Source organism: Myripristis murdjan, chromosome 24, assembly GCF_902150065.1.
Source record: "Myripristis murdjan chromosome 24, fMyrMur1.1, whole genome shotgun sequence".
Lineage (NCBI taxonomy): Eukaryota > Metazoa > Chordata > Actinopteri > Holocentriformes > Holocentridae > Myripristis > Myripristis murdjan.
In genome coordinates, this window is record NC_044003.1 from 32,167,767 (window position 1) to 32,182,978 (window position 15,212).

The window sequence follows — 15,212 nt, forward strand, 5'->3', positions numbered from 1 at the left end:
TCTCTCTCTCTCTCTCTCTCTCTCTCTCTCTCACTCACACACACATTCACACACTCTTGTACATCCCACCATCATACATACCAGCGCCAACAGCTAAATGAGAACCAAAACATTCTGACACAGAGAGCTTTGTTCATCTAGACCTCCCACAGGCAAAAGGCATACAAAATGACGATGGACTCCACAGGGGTTGGAGATGGGGCCAAAAGTGATCACACAGTGTAATATGGGAATGTGTCATTGCTGCATGTCTGTTGCGGATGTGACTCATATTGTGGGCTACAGTACGCCGGGCGACACTGATGGATTCTGGGTGGATGCCACTGCTACTTCACATCTGTTACAGAGACACTTGTAAACATTCTTGGAGCAAACAACAAAACATATTGGTTCTGACCATAGAAAATGAATGCGTAAAACCGGCGTGGGGCTTTGGTTCACGGCAAATCAGAGTATTTCCGGAGGATTCACGTTGCCAAGGCAACAGCTGTAGACCTTCATCTGATGTCACGGTGTCAGCAGGAGAGTTTGTTTACGTCGGGAGAACGGATACATGGCTAACAGAAACATGTTCTGTTTTCACAAGAAAATGAAAAAAAGAATTGTGAAAATAACCTTGAGGCAGTAGAGTTTGATTGAAATTAAAAAATATATACATTTTGAGAGAAGCCTGAAATAGATTAGGAAATAGCTTCCAATAGTTTTTAAATAATTTTAGCAGCATGCAGATGATTTTAATTATTTTAGTCCGAACAGCCAGGTGCTTGTTTTGTCTCAATGGAAGCTTCAATTAAGTTATTCAATTAAACTCTTATGCTCAAGCGGTGACACCAGTTGACCACGTACAGCTGTTGTCATGGCAAGATGAACCATGGCCATGGTCACAGTCATTTCATGGACTAGCCATGGAATAAAGGGCCAAAAAGGTCCATGCTGCCTATACCCATTCAATTTCTATGTTTCTGACACTGTGTGTGGAACTTGAGTACAACTGGTCTGTGGCTGATGCAACTTTTTTTGTTGTACAGATGAAATCTTTAAAGGATTGTTGAAGGCCCCCATGGAAAAGTTTGAAGGATGCCTGTTACGAGGCTAAAAGACACAACCATCCAGCCAGGTTTCATTTTGACATTCTGATAGATGACCTGATGGGGGTGCCACCACTGGCCACCATGACTGAGCCTAGATTATATTTCTATTATATTTATATTTCCAGTTGATTAGACTCTTCCCAGCAGGTCAAAAAAATTATATTTTGATTAAATGCTTTGTGTCATGTAAACGCACATTTTATCAGATCACTTTATTTAACCTCCACAGAAACAATGAAGCTAGAATCTCTAATCAGGTTGAGAAACTACTGTCCATGTAAAATAAAATAAATAAATAGATTGATAAATGTGTAACCTCTGTGTAATTGAGTAGCTTTTTTTTCCTGTACTTGTACTTTTTTACCTATAATTTTTTTAAGTCAGTAATTTTCCTTTTACTTCAGTACATTTTTGCTGAACATTTTAAATCAGATCCCTTATAGAGAACAAATGATCAATGACAGATTGTGGAACCTTTTGACAATAAAAGCTCAGTCAACAAAGATGAAAGAGGAACCTGCTTCTACTGTGTTGGTTCGACTTTTTGTCATTTCCAAACAAAAAAGTGGAAAAAGTGTGGAAAAAGGGGTAATAATATCAGTGAGTTGACCACATAGACTCAACCATCATTTTATGGGCCTATTCCACAGTTGTCAGTTGAGTCTACAGGGTCCTCACTTCACTTTTGCACAATCCACCTTTAAAAGAATGTAGTTAGAAGCATGTTCTCTCCTCTGTTTTGTAACTGCATGGAAAGGATCACAGTCACAGTTACTGTTTTGAAAAAGTGACTCAGTCACTTTTACTCCCAATACATTTTAAATTAGCCATTTTATTTCCTTTTACTGCAGTAGGTTTTTACAGCAGTAATTCTATTTAAGTAGAATAAGGAAAGGTCTGTTGTCACCCAAATGGAATGAATGAGGACTTGGCTTGTCCTCCATCTTTTAATATGCTCTACTGCTCTTATAGGTATGTCTGATAAGGACTGGCCCCAGGAGTGCTTCCTATAGCAGCTTATTCCTACAAGGTGATTGCATTTTTTTTCTGTTGTCTGATTGGTCAATGGAACCTGAGGTGGCAATTTTGAATGTCACTGCAATTTTGAATGTCACTGAATATATTAATAACTAACTGTGTATTCCCAAAACCCCAAAGAAAGCTTTAACAGCTAAAACATAAAGGTTTTAACATTGAATCGTTGTCAGTTGTTCTTAAAAGAGCAGATTGTCTTTTTCATTTCTAACCCTAACATTAAAATCAGGTGGGCAAGCAACACACAGAATAGCAAAAATAGAATCACATGTAACTGTGTGGAAACTGAAATAGACAACAAGGTGATCTCTGCTGTATTTGATAGTCCCAGTGGAGAGAGACAGGGGGAGGGCAGGGGAGAGAGAGGGGATAACATGCAGCAAAGGCCTGAAGTCAGATTTGATGCCAGGGCGCTGCGATCAGGACTCAGCCATGGTACATAGTAAGCACACTTATCCGGTAAGCCACCAAGATACCCCAACTGATCGGATTTTAATAACAACATCCTTCACTCAGCTCCCCTTTTGTCTATTTTTCCCAGTAGTCCATACATTTTCTCTCTATTTTTGTCACTCTCTCCCTCACTCCTTTCCTCGTGTCTGCCTTCCTCCACATGTCTCCATGTCCCCATCTGGTCCCGCTGTATCCTGAGCACACTGCATCCCAGTAGGCCAATAGATGAGCTGACCTACGGGTGTTGTTAGGCTTTGCTGTGCTAATCTAATCTAAATAGCCCCTCTGTCTTTTTCTTTCCCTCTCAGATCCTCTCTCTCTAATTCTCTCTTTCTCTCCCTCTGTCTCTCTTTTTAATCCTGCTTTTGGTTTTGGTGGCACGACTGACAGCACCCTAGGACAAGTGTTCTGCTTCCTTTTCAAGCACTCCTCAAACAGAGGGTTATGCAACACACGGACACACGCACACACTGATGCACAAGTGTGCACGCACAAACACACACACACACACACACACACACACCTTCAACACTTATTGCTAAATCATCCAATCAGGATGCTGAGAAGTGGCCAAGCTGTGCACAAACTTGAAGAGAGGAGAGGGGAGAATATTAAGATCTACATCAGAGTTGCAATACAATTTTTGTATTAGTTGGATTTGATTTAATGTGACGACACAAAAGGCAAAATTAAAATAGAAAAATCCACTGCGTGATGATGAGGTAAATTAAAGGAACAGTTTATCCAAAATACAAATATGTTTATTGATTTATTTATTTATTTATTTACTCACCTAACCCTGTTGCAATCAATCCATCCTGGTAGTTTCTGTACAACTGGATGAGGTTTCCAGTCTGTCTCAACAGCAACAGCTCTTTCCAAAAACAATAACACAATTTGGAGTGCAGGGAAACACAGCAGATTGGAAACTTTGCCAAATCACACATAAACTGTATGGTGGTATTTTGAGCGTTCATATTTTAGATATATTTATTTACAACATATTGTACTATTTTATTTGAATTCAGCCTCTTTTATTTGTGGAGAGGACTGGTGGGACAGAAAGCTTTTTGCAAGAAGAAAACCAGATTTGATCTTATCACAACTCACATTCCAACCAGCTGGCCAAGGACAAGAGCCGCCTCGCGGTCCACCCACATCGGCAGTACAGCACATTTGTGACGGCATATGTCTCATGAATGAAATGAAATGAAGTAACCTTATTGGCCCCAGGGGTCTTCAGGTGTGGACTGTGTCTTATGTCCCTGCATCTAACAAAAACCAGGGCGTCCCTGTGTGTGTGCTTCATAGTGCAAGGCCGGTGCAGCAGAAAAATCCCCGGAAAGCGTTCCTTTCTCTCCACACTGAGTCAGGAAGCACGTTGAGATAAGGCCCTATTGTCACAAAACAGTGCATCTGCGCGCGCGTGTGTGTGTGTGTGTGTGTGTGTGTGTGTGTGTGTGTGTGTGTGTGTGTGTGTGTGAAAAGACAAGGTCCATGAACTTATAAATTACTACTAGTTGAAGACCAACTAAATTGGCCTTGACTTGATAGGTCAATATTGGTTCTGTTAGGTAAATATTAGTTTGAATTAAAATAATTAAATTCATGGGATGGATGGATGGATGGATAGAGCAAAGAATAGATGTACAGACAATTAATTGATCAACTGGACACTTCCTCCTTTACAATTACTTGATTCAGCAAATCAGTGTGTTTACTCACAGGTTGGACCAAATATTTCAGCCATAAAAGATGTGCCAATGACATTAAAGAGGTCATGGATCAATACTGTCTGGCAGAGCCATGGTCATGTGGTCATGGACGGGAAGCTATTGTAAACACAGTGTTTAGGTCACACAGTGCCTTGTGGCCATGTGGCTGGTCAGTCACCTGTGGGACTGTGTGTAGTTAAAGCTTTGATCTGTATGGCTGGGTTCCCAAGGGCGGTGTGTCACTGACCAACCAATCAAAACATATGAAAGGGTATAAGCCCCAACAGTATGAATGGGGAGGGAGGGAGGGATGAGGAAGGTGAGTTTAGAAAAGGGTATACTAGGGCAGCAGGATGGTGTAGTGACTCGGGGTGTTATCCTTTGGGTCAGAGGATGCAGTTTCAAGTCCCTGTCTTCAAGCATTTGCCCTGCTGAGGAGACTCAGCAAGTGAGGCGAGCACTGCCACTTTGGGTCCAGAAACCAGTCACTCTGCCTCTATTTCAGTGACATGTCACGTACTATATGTACCAAGCCTCTTAAGCTCTGCTACTGGCTGGAAACTGCACTCAACTTCCACTTTGTTCACAATGGGAGAGCCAAGATGGATGTAGAAATACTGATCTTTACAGTAGAGAAGTGTCCCCCTTTTTGTGGTGTTTCCAGCACAAGGCACAAAGAGCTGGACAAAGGCATTGGTGGAAATTTTTGTCAGGAAAAAAAGATGGGAAAAGGGGTGTGTATTTAACTCTAGAAAATAGACATTTTTGAGTTTGCCATCCAAAATGGAAGTGGCACCATCCAAAATGATTTGTACTCTCATTACTTAAAAGCAGTTCAACTGCACTGTCTGTCCAGGTGAAGAAGTTTGCTTTCATCTATTTTTTTTTTTTTTTAACATTATTATTATTTTAATATGAAATGTCATATAGGTCATGGGTAGGATGTCACTTAGGGCCTTGTTCAGACTGCCAAGATAAATGCGGTTTGTTGTCATATTGAGATTGATTTTAGAAAGTCTGAACAACAAAAAAACACATGGAATGTGATTTTTGCAAATCAGATCCAAACCACATTTGGAGATGGTTTGAAATTCAAGGATTCAAGGATTCAAGGATTCAAGGAACTTTATTGTCATACCAGTTCACACTTACATGCTAGTGGTACGAAATTAGCACTCAGGTCCCGGTATAAGCCAACCCCCCCCCCCCCCCCCCCCAAAAAAGACCAGAAAAAGAAGTGTGAATATAAGTGTAAATATAGAATATAAGATATATAAGATATATAACAGTATATAAATATATATATATATATATATATGTATAGGTATAAACAGTATATATAAACAGTATGTGTGGATATAAACAGTATGTAAACTATAAACAGTATATGTAAATAAATGTAAACAGCATATATAAATGTAAATAAAAATATAAATAGTATATATATAATAAGTATAAATAAACAGCCTATATATAAGTAAGTAGTATATGTATAATAAATAATAAATATAATATATATATATAAGCAGTAAATATAAAAATATAGAGAAAAATATAAACAGCCTATGTAAATATAGACAGTATATATATATATATATATATATATATAATATAGACAGTGTAGTATAGAATGGACCAAGCCACAGAACCTGATGCCCGGGACTGGCATGAAATGCGATTCCAGTCAGATTTCTACATATGTGTCTCTGTCTGGACGCTCTGGACACTCAAATAGGATTACAAAATGTCTGTTACATCACTCGCAACGCAACACACAAGCAATATGGAGGACAACATAGAGGCATCTTCAGGCATCTTCTATACATTTCTCCCGCTTCTGAGGTCTTAGTTACTGACACATACGTCATTACCATGGCAACCCGGGCAGATAGGTTGGTGATGTCTGGACACACAAATCCAATCTGATCACTTGCTAATAACAGTGTGGACAGTCTGTCTTAAAGATCTGATCAGAGAAACAAATACGATTTGCCTGCAGTCTGAACACGGCCTTAGTGTTTTGATGAGCCTATCAGTGGACGCTTTGACAACAGCCTAGCATGGACCTAACATGAAAGACACAAATATGCCATTTTTCAAAAGGATAGTTAGACAGACAGACAGACAGACACATAGATAGATAGATAGATAGATAGATAGATAGATAGATAGATAGATGCAGCAAATGCAAAAGCACCAAATACAGTAAGTGCAAAAAAGTAGATGGTGAAAAGAGTGGCAGTCAGACAGATACCTCCTACCTGGGATATGAATAGACAGAGAAAGCAGATGTAGGCAGGATGGGTGGAGAACTCTGATTTGGATATAACACTGTGAGGTTTTGCTTGTCGTTATTTTTTTTGGAAACATCTTTCATGTTCCTACAGCTCCTTTTTTGCGTTTGCTGCATTGCCCATATACACCCAGGCACATCTACAAATCTTACCGCTTCGTACGTGTTACTTTGTTGCTCGCACCCTCTGTTCACACATCCAGTTTCTCTAGCCTCACTGCTGTTCAACTGTACCTCCCTTGCCCTTCAATGTTTCTTCTTATGTCTCTTTAATATACAACTTTTTTTTTTTTTGATTGGGAAAAGGCCCAGACTGTAAATACAAAATCTAGTAATAAAGGGGGAAGGGAGAAGGCTATGTGAAGTCACGCTTTTCTGTGTGTGTGTGTGTGTGTGTGTGTGTGTGTGTGTGTGTGTGTGTGTGTGTGTGTGTGTGTGTGAGTGTGTGTGTGTGTGTGTGTGTGTGTGTGTGGACAGGCAAATGCTCACCTGGACAAAGGCCGGGGTTTCAGAGGCCAAACTGGGCCATCTGGTCCCACAGCCAGAAACTGACCAGTCAGCATTAAGTAGACACCTCTCTCTCTCTCTCTCTCTCTCTCTCTCTCTCTCTCTCTCTCTCTCTCTCTCTCTCTCTCTCTCTCTCTTTCTCTCTCTCTCTCTCTCTCTCTCTCTCTCTCTCTCTCTCTCATACACGCACACAAATATCCACCCACGCATTGACAGACAGGCCTCAGCTCTGTGCAATCTCAGCGGAGCCCTGATGTCCTTTGTGAAGCAGCAACGCTGGAGGCGACAGGCCCTGCACACCGTTCCACCATGACACTCCCCATGACACACTGGCATCATTATTTCTCCCATTCAGAGAGGATCTGCTGTTATCCTTCCTAAAATGGCTGATCTTGTTGTCCCCCTCTGCTGGGAAAATAAGTATCAAGCTTTTTTTTTTTTTTTTTTTTTTTTTTTTGACCAATTTTTTATTAAGAGATTTTCCACAGTGTCCCCTGTTGCCGTCCCCCCCCTCCCCTCAACCTACTCCATCCCCATCCCTAACCCGGGAAAGGAAAAAGAAAAAGGGTGCAAGGCAGTGCACACAATAAAACAGAAAAAAAAAAAAAAAAAAAAAAAAACAGGTAACACAAGACAAAACAAAACAAAGAAGACCACCGTGGGGATGTTCTTGAGTTGTTGACTGTTAAGACATATAATGATAGTTATGTACACAGCAATAATTATATACATTATACAGTATTTGGACTGAGCGAGCTAGATTAAGACTGACTTGCAAAAAAAAAAACAAAAAAAAAAACAAACAAACAAATTTTAGGCTTAATTTCATTGGCTTAGTTTAGTTAACTAGTCTACAACTGTAAGAGTTAGGTCATGAACATCCCCACTCACAAATAACAATCACAAACAATCACAAACTTACTATCCCACCATTCCTCTCAAACCCTCCACCCCCAGCTAGCCCGATTCCCATGTCACTGCATATGTATTATCAACAAAATGGACATTGGTTCAGAGATAGTAAGAGGAAGAACTCCTCTGTCATCCATAATGATATACACGGAGATAACAGAAAACAATAAAAAATAATTCCTCCATCACCCATGATATCGTCAGAGACAGCTGGACATAACACGGTGTGGATGTGTGATATATATACTGAAATAAACATTCATAAGGGTACATATCAAATATGTATCCACTGTCCGATGTTTAGAGACACTGAGAATGCAAATACATATCACACTGCCGGAATAGAAGAACAGCACTAAAATCATATCAGAGTATTAAGTTTTTCTAATAATGACGACCAATAAGTAATATTTTGTGGCTTGGCTTGATGTAATTGGGCTGTAAAAAGTTCCAGTTGCCCAATATCCCTATAGGAGTAGAGCCACTCCCTTACTGACAGTGTGTGAGGTGGTTTCCAGCGACAAGAGACCAGCTTCTTTGCCGCGGTAAGACCAGCCAATAAAAGGCGTCTATCATTGATAGAAAGCTCCAGGGAGGAAGTGTCATTAAGTAGCAACACACGCTGTGAGTGGGGAATGGTACACTCCAAAACATCAGACAAAGTGGATGAAATAATATACCAAAATCTATATACCTCTGGGCACTGCCAAACCATATGAATAAAAGTACCAATGGCATTGTCTGGGCAAAAGTCGCAGTATGAATTGTCTCTGAGTTTCATTTGTTGTAGTTTCCGCGGGGTTAAGTAATACCTGTGTATAAATTTATAATGAATCATTTGATGGTTTGGGTTTCTAGAAGACAGTGACACATTAGACCAAATTGTGTGCCAATTAAGATCCAAAGAACTACCGACATCTGCCTTCCAGAGTCTGTCGAGTGGCAAGGGTTTATAAGAAGACTCAGTTATAAATTTGTAGAGGCCAGATACAATACCACTGGTTTTTCCCTTGGTGCTCAATATCTTGTCAAGGGGATGATTTCCCAGATCTACACCCCAAGGAACACCCTGAGCACGCATTGCGGTACGCAGCTGCAGATAAAAAAAGAAAGTCGTGCCCGGGAGGTTATAAGATCTTTGTAGGTCCTGGAATTCACGGAGACCTTGTGCATCAAAAATGTCTTTGAGTGTATTAACACCTCTGTCACCCCATTGCGGAAAATGTATTGGTTTCTTATCAATTAGCAGAGAGAAGTTTTGAAAAATTGGTGATTGGCGAAAGAATTTGCTGTTAATTATCGCAAATTGTTGAACTCTATGCCAGATGGAAAAGAGATGAGATATAATTGGCCCAAACTCTCGCTTCACTACCTGACTCGGTATGTTGGAATATATTAAATTTGGTAGCTTATATGGAAGAGTCAGTTGTTCCTCAATGGGTCGCCAAGACACACAGACCTCTTGATCAAACCAGGTTGTAAGTGGACGTAGAACAAAACACCAAGAGTACCACTCAAAGTTGGGCAGATTAACTCCTCCAGATGATTTATGCCTCTGTAAGGTAGATATTCTTATTCTGGGTTTTTTATTGCTCCACAAATAAAAGCTAATAGCCTTGTGCAACTTCTTCCAGTAACCAGCGGGTGGGGGTAAAGGTAGCATTGAACTAACAAAGTTGATACGAGGCAAAACATTCATTTTAATTACTGAGAGTCTGGACTGAAAGGAGGTAGGTTGTGAGCACCATCTCTTTAGATCGTTACTTATGTTGTTTAAAGCTTTATTGTAGTTGTTGTTAATAGTTGTATCAAGGGACTGATGGATATAGATCCCTAGGTATTTGAGATTATGTACTACTGGAATATTTAAAGAGGAAGAAAAGAATACAGTGGAAGATGAACCCTGCCTACCAAGTTCGCCTGTACCTAATGTCAATAATGCTGACTTTGACCAGTTAATTCTGTAGCCTGAGATATTACTAAAGGCCTCGAAGATTTTAAAAAGATGTGTGAGAGCTCTAGAAGGATTTTTAAGATAGATCAGAATGTCATCTGCATATAGGGAAATGTGATGTGGGGTGTTGTGTATGATAATGGGCTCTACTACCTCTGACTGACGAATTGCCTGAGCAACAGGCTCCAGTGAAAGAGCAAAAAGAAGAGGCGATAGAGGGCAACCCTGGCGAGAGGATCGAGAGATTGGAAATCGAGAGGAGCAGGTGTTACCTGTGATCACCACCGCAGAAGGATTAGCATACAACAATTTAATCATGGAAATGAAGGATTCACTAAAACCCATATGCTGAAGTACTGACCAAAGGTAACACCACTCCAGCCGATCAAATGCCTTCTCTGCATCTAGTGATAGGATGGCACTGCAATCGTTGGACTTTGAAACTGAATCTATAACATGAAGTAAGCGACGGACATTATCAGAAGCTAATCTAGATTTAATGAAGCCAGTTTGATCATGATGAACCAGTTGGGGCATGTAATGCTCTAAACGGGTTGCCAAAACCTTGGCATATAGTTTAACTTCACAATTCAAGAGACTCAGAGGCCTGTAAGATGAGCAGTCCATTGGGGGCTTATCCTTTTTTAACAGAAGCGAAATAATAGCAATATTTGAATTGGTGGAGAACGAGCCTATACTAATCGAGTAGTTTATCATATTCAGTAGTAGAGGACCTAGCTGAGGCCAAAAAGATAGAAATAGTTCTGGAGGTAACCCATCCAGGCCCGGGGATCTCCCTCTATTCATTGAGCTGATGGCCTTCCTTAGCTCTTCTAAAGTAAAAGGTGCATCCAGAGACTCTGCAGCATCTGTGGATAATCTAGGTAGATGCAGTGGTTTTAAAAACTCACTACACAGTTTCTCATTATGAGCCACCTCAGATTTATAAAGCTCCTCGTAGAAAGCCTGAAATGTATTATTTATCTGTACCAAATCAGTGGTCAGGTGACCCTCTTTGGTCCTAATAGCTGAGATATTTGCTAAATGGTCATTGGTTCTTAACTTAAGGGCAAGGAGGTGGCTAGGTCGAGCACTGTTCAAGTAATAATTTTGCCTGGTGCGATGAATAATGAATTCTGCTCTGTGTCTTAACAGGCCATTGAGTTCGTCCATTAAAGTCCGTCGTCTCTCCAACTTTTCAGTAGTGAGGTTATTTATCAAGCTATGTTCTAGCGCTGTAATTTCAGTTTCCAAGGATTCAATTCGCCGCTTCCTGATTTTGTTCAAATTTGATGCAAAAGATATAGTTTTGTTTCTAATACACCCCTTAACTGCATCCCATAGCACTCGTGGATCATCCACTGACGGAGCATTAGTCTTGATGAATTCAGTTAATTCCACCTCAAGCTCTTTTCTAAAGGAATCATTCTGGAGAAGGGAGGTATTAAACCTCCAACGAGGGGCTTTGGGTTGACTAGATCTTAGTATAAGTGAGCAGACGACAACCCTATGATCAGACAATGAAATTGGAATCATATCAGCGCTACAGATGCTAGCAAAGAGTATCTTAGAAACAAAAAGGTAATCAATTCTCGAAAAAGTCTTGTGCCGACCGGAATAAAAGGAAAATTCTCTAGCTGAAGGATTCATTATACGCCAGGTGTCTACCATTCCATAGTCATTGGCTAGTTTTTGTAATGCACTGGATGCCAGTTTTTGATCCCTGCTTTCTGCACCCCCTGTGCGATCAATATCATGTAGCCAGGTGGCATTCATATCACTTCCAACCACATACTGGTAATCAGAAAGCTCTAATAATATGGCAGTCAGTGAGTCATAAAATTGCTGAACAAAACAGTTTGGGGCATAAACACATATTAAAGCAATTTTGATGCCGTTGAGGACTATCTTGCAGAAGGTGATTCTGCCATCATCACTTCCCCCTGTACCCAAAATAGTATAGTTTACATTTCGCTTTGCAGCTATGAGAACTCCTTTGCTCTTTTTGGTATAACAGGAGGAAGCAATAACATGATAGTGTTTGTTTTGAAATCTATGTACATCAGCTCTAAGAAGATGTGTCTCTTGAATAAAAGCAAAATGAATGTTCCTCCTATGGAGAAGGTCCAGTGTGCTTATACGTTTCTGTGGAGAATTAAGGCCCCGTGAATTCCATGATAGAACCGTTATATCATTCATAAGCCTTTAATATAAAGCATAGCATATATTGTACAAAAGAAGGCACAGGATAATTTGGCAATTGAAAGACATGTATAACCTGGACCGGCAACCCCCTCCCCCACCCCCGCACACGGACACACACACACACACACACACACACACACACACACACACACACACACACACACACACACACACAGCCTTGATCACCAAACCTCCCTCACTAAAGAGGATGGGTATAAAAAAAGAAAGAATATTCCCCCCCACCCCCCAAAAGAAAAGAAAAATACAAAAAAGTGTACCAGCTATCATTCAACAACAAGCATAGCTCGCCCACCCTCCAAAAAAAGGCAGAGCAAAAAATTAGACAGTGAGCAGGCATCATAGCCCCGCAATTTTCTAAAGTCTAACAGCCAGGGATCAGAGCAGAAGAAAACTAAAAGAACACAAACAACCGCCGCTGCGTTGATTATAACCCATATGGCTGCTCCCATTAGCCTCTGACTCATCTTATAAAGAGAGTTCTGTGTCCCAAAAAAGAGGGGGAAAAAGATGAGGGGAAAAAGTTCGAGTCATTACTCAAGGGGCAACAGTTAGTCCATAGAGATCGTGGTTGGTGGAGAACAGAAAAGACAAAACAGCCTTAGATCGCTCTTACCATTTCTGCGGTTTATTCTACCCCAGTAACGTTACCCGTGTCAGTAAAGTTAGTGTCCTCCTCATCATCGGCGTCGTCCTGGTCCATGCCGCTAGAGTTAATCGAAGCAAGGAAATTCTCCGCCTTACTGGGCTCCTCAAACAGGTGGATTTCGCTCCCCCGGGTCAACTTGATCGTGGCCGGGTATAGGAGGAAAGCTTTGAGCCCCATATTGCGGGCCTTATGCATCACTTTGTAGCAAGGTTTCCGACGCTCCGTTGTAGCTGAGCTGTAATCTGCGGCGAATTTCAGTTGGATTCCATCCTCCTCCGGTGGATTCTCCCTTGCCTCGTTTAACAAACGATCCCGGTCCGTGTATCGAAGGCACTTTGCAATGAGCGGGCGTGGGCGCCGCGTATTGCCTGGAGCAGGAGCTCGTAGCGGGCCAAGCCGGTGGCATCTCATCAACTCGGGAGGAGCGGAGGCGAAGGCAGGGAACCACTTCGGGATCTTTCTTGACAGGTAGGCAAGAGCATTACCACTTTCGGCGCCCTCTTTAACGTTAAATATAAGCAGGTTGTCGCGACGCGCCCGGTCCTCCATCTGAATGAGTTTGTCCTCACAGGCCCGCAGTTTTTCCATGCACAGCACAGTGGACTTTTCCGTGTTGGTAACGCGGTGCTGTAGCTTCACTGTATCGGAGCGCAGGCTTTTGATTGACTCCGTATGTCGAGTCAAGGTGTTGTTCATCGTGTCAATTCGTTGCTCCAGTCTTTTCACACGGGCTTCCGACCTTTCGTCGGCATCCTCGAAAAATTTTTCCCATTAGCTTCTCTATTACCTTAGCTAAAGCTAGGTTCTCCTCCCCCAACTCTTCGTACAACCCATCCATGATTTCCTGTTTAGCGGCAACAGTTCTCCTTGTTACAGGCATTTGACGTTACGAGGATAGAAACAGCAGGCCATTTAAGAGCCCAGCAATCATTTTAAGAAAAAGTTGCCACTCAAAGTCGATTAATTAGTGCAAGTTTGAGGAGGGTGGACGCTGCCACCTAACTATGCTGCCGCCATGACACCAAGTATCAAGCTTTGTGAGTTTCTTTCTGTAAGACACTGCTGCCATGGGGTGTATTTTTAAGAGTCCATCGCAGAGATGTTGGATTCATTCCAGTGATGGAGTCAGGGTTTGAGTTAAGAGCAAATTATGCAGCAGCATGCAGCAGACCAGCCTTGTCTGAGATCTCATAGGCCCAGATATCTCCTCTGGTCAAGAGGGCTTTTTCTTTGCCTGCCAACTGCCTGCAGAGGTCTGGGTTCTAGCATGAGAAACATCAGATTTAAAGGGATAATTCACCCACAATGGATTATATTTGTTCCAAGTATCAACTGTGTCAAAAATGCAAGCCATTTCTGATGCAGTATAAAAAACTAGGGCCATAATTTTATGATTTCACAACATCAAAATGCAAAAATGAAAAGTTCCTGACTCCATTAAGTTTTTCACTGACTCGCCCCTCCTATCCGCTACAAGCTAGCAAGTGTAAACTGCAAAAACAAAGCAAGACAACAAGTCACTATTGAGTCTTCTACTAAACTTTATTGGTGAAAATGTATCATCTATCAAGTTAATTCATGTTGTAACCTAGTGCTGTGAGGAAAAAAAAACTTTGGTGCGTGTTTCAACTCAGTACTCACTCTCCCAGGAGCTGAAGGTCTCAGGATGAACAAATCACTCACTCATGCCCCTTTTCCACCAGAAAGAACCTGGTGCTAGTTCAGTGCTGGTGCCAGATCCAGTGCTTAACCGGTTCCAACAAAGAACGAGAGCGAGACACTTGCTCGGAATCACAATAACCAACATGGACGATAAATGGATGACCCCTTGCCTGGAACCGATTTGGAACCAGTTTGGCCAGTGCTTGGGCGGTGGAAAAACAAAGAACCGGTGCTAAGTCAGGCACTGGCTCCGAACCAGCCCTGGAACCTCTTTGCTGGAAAAGGGGTATCAGTGGTTAGTAAGTTAGTATAAGTTAGTAAGCTTCTGACCACAGTTAGGTTGAGGGCTGTAGTTGTTCCTGGTTTCATTGTGAAATCGAGCCTGTTAGACTAGGTAAGTGAGCCACAGAGACTGATGCCCTGGAACAGAGCTAGCCTGCCAGTGTTTTTAACCAACCTTACATTGGCCTATTAATTTTAGTCTTCATCTGAAAATGTATTCCCAGGATCTGTACACTAATTTTGGGAATCACTGTTTACAGTAACTTTTCGTTATTTTTAAGTGTCCTCTGGAAACACATTGTCATTTCGTGTAACTGCAGCATGTTTTCTAAATGCTTTGTGTTTTTATTGTCTGAGGGTGAAGCGCATTTTTCTAAATGGTGCACATGTTGTCAAATTGTTGAAGATGTCGCCTTAGTTTAGTTGTGTTTTGTCT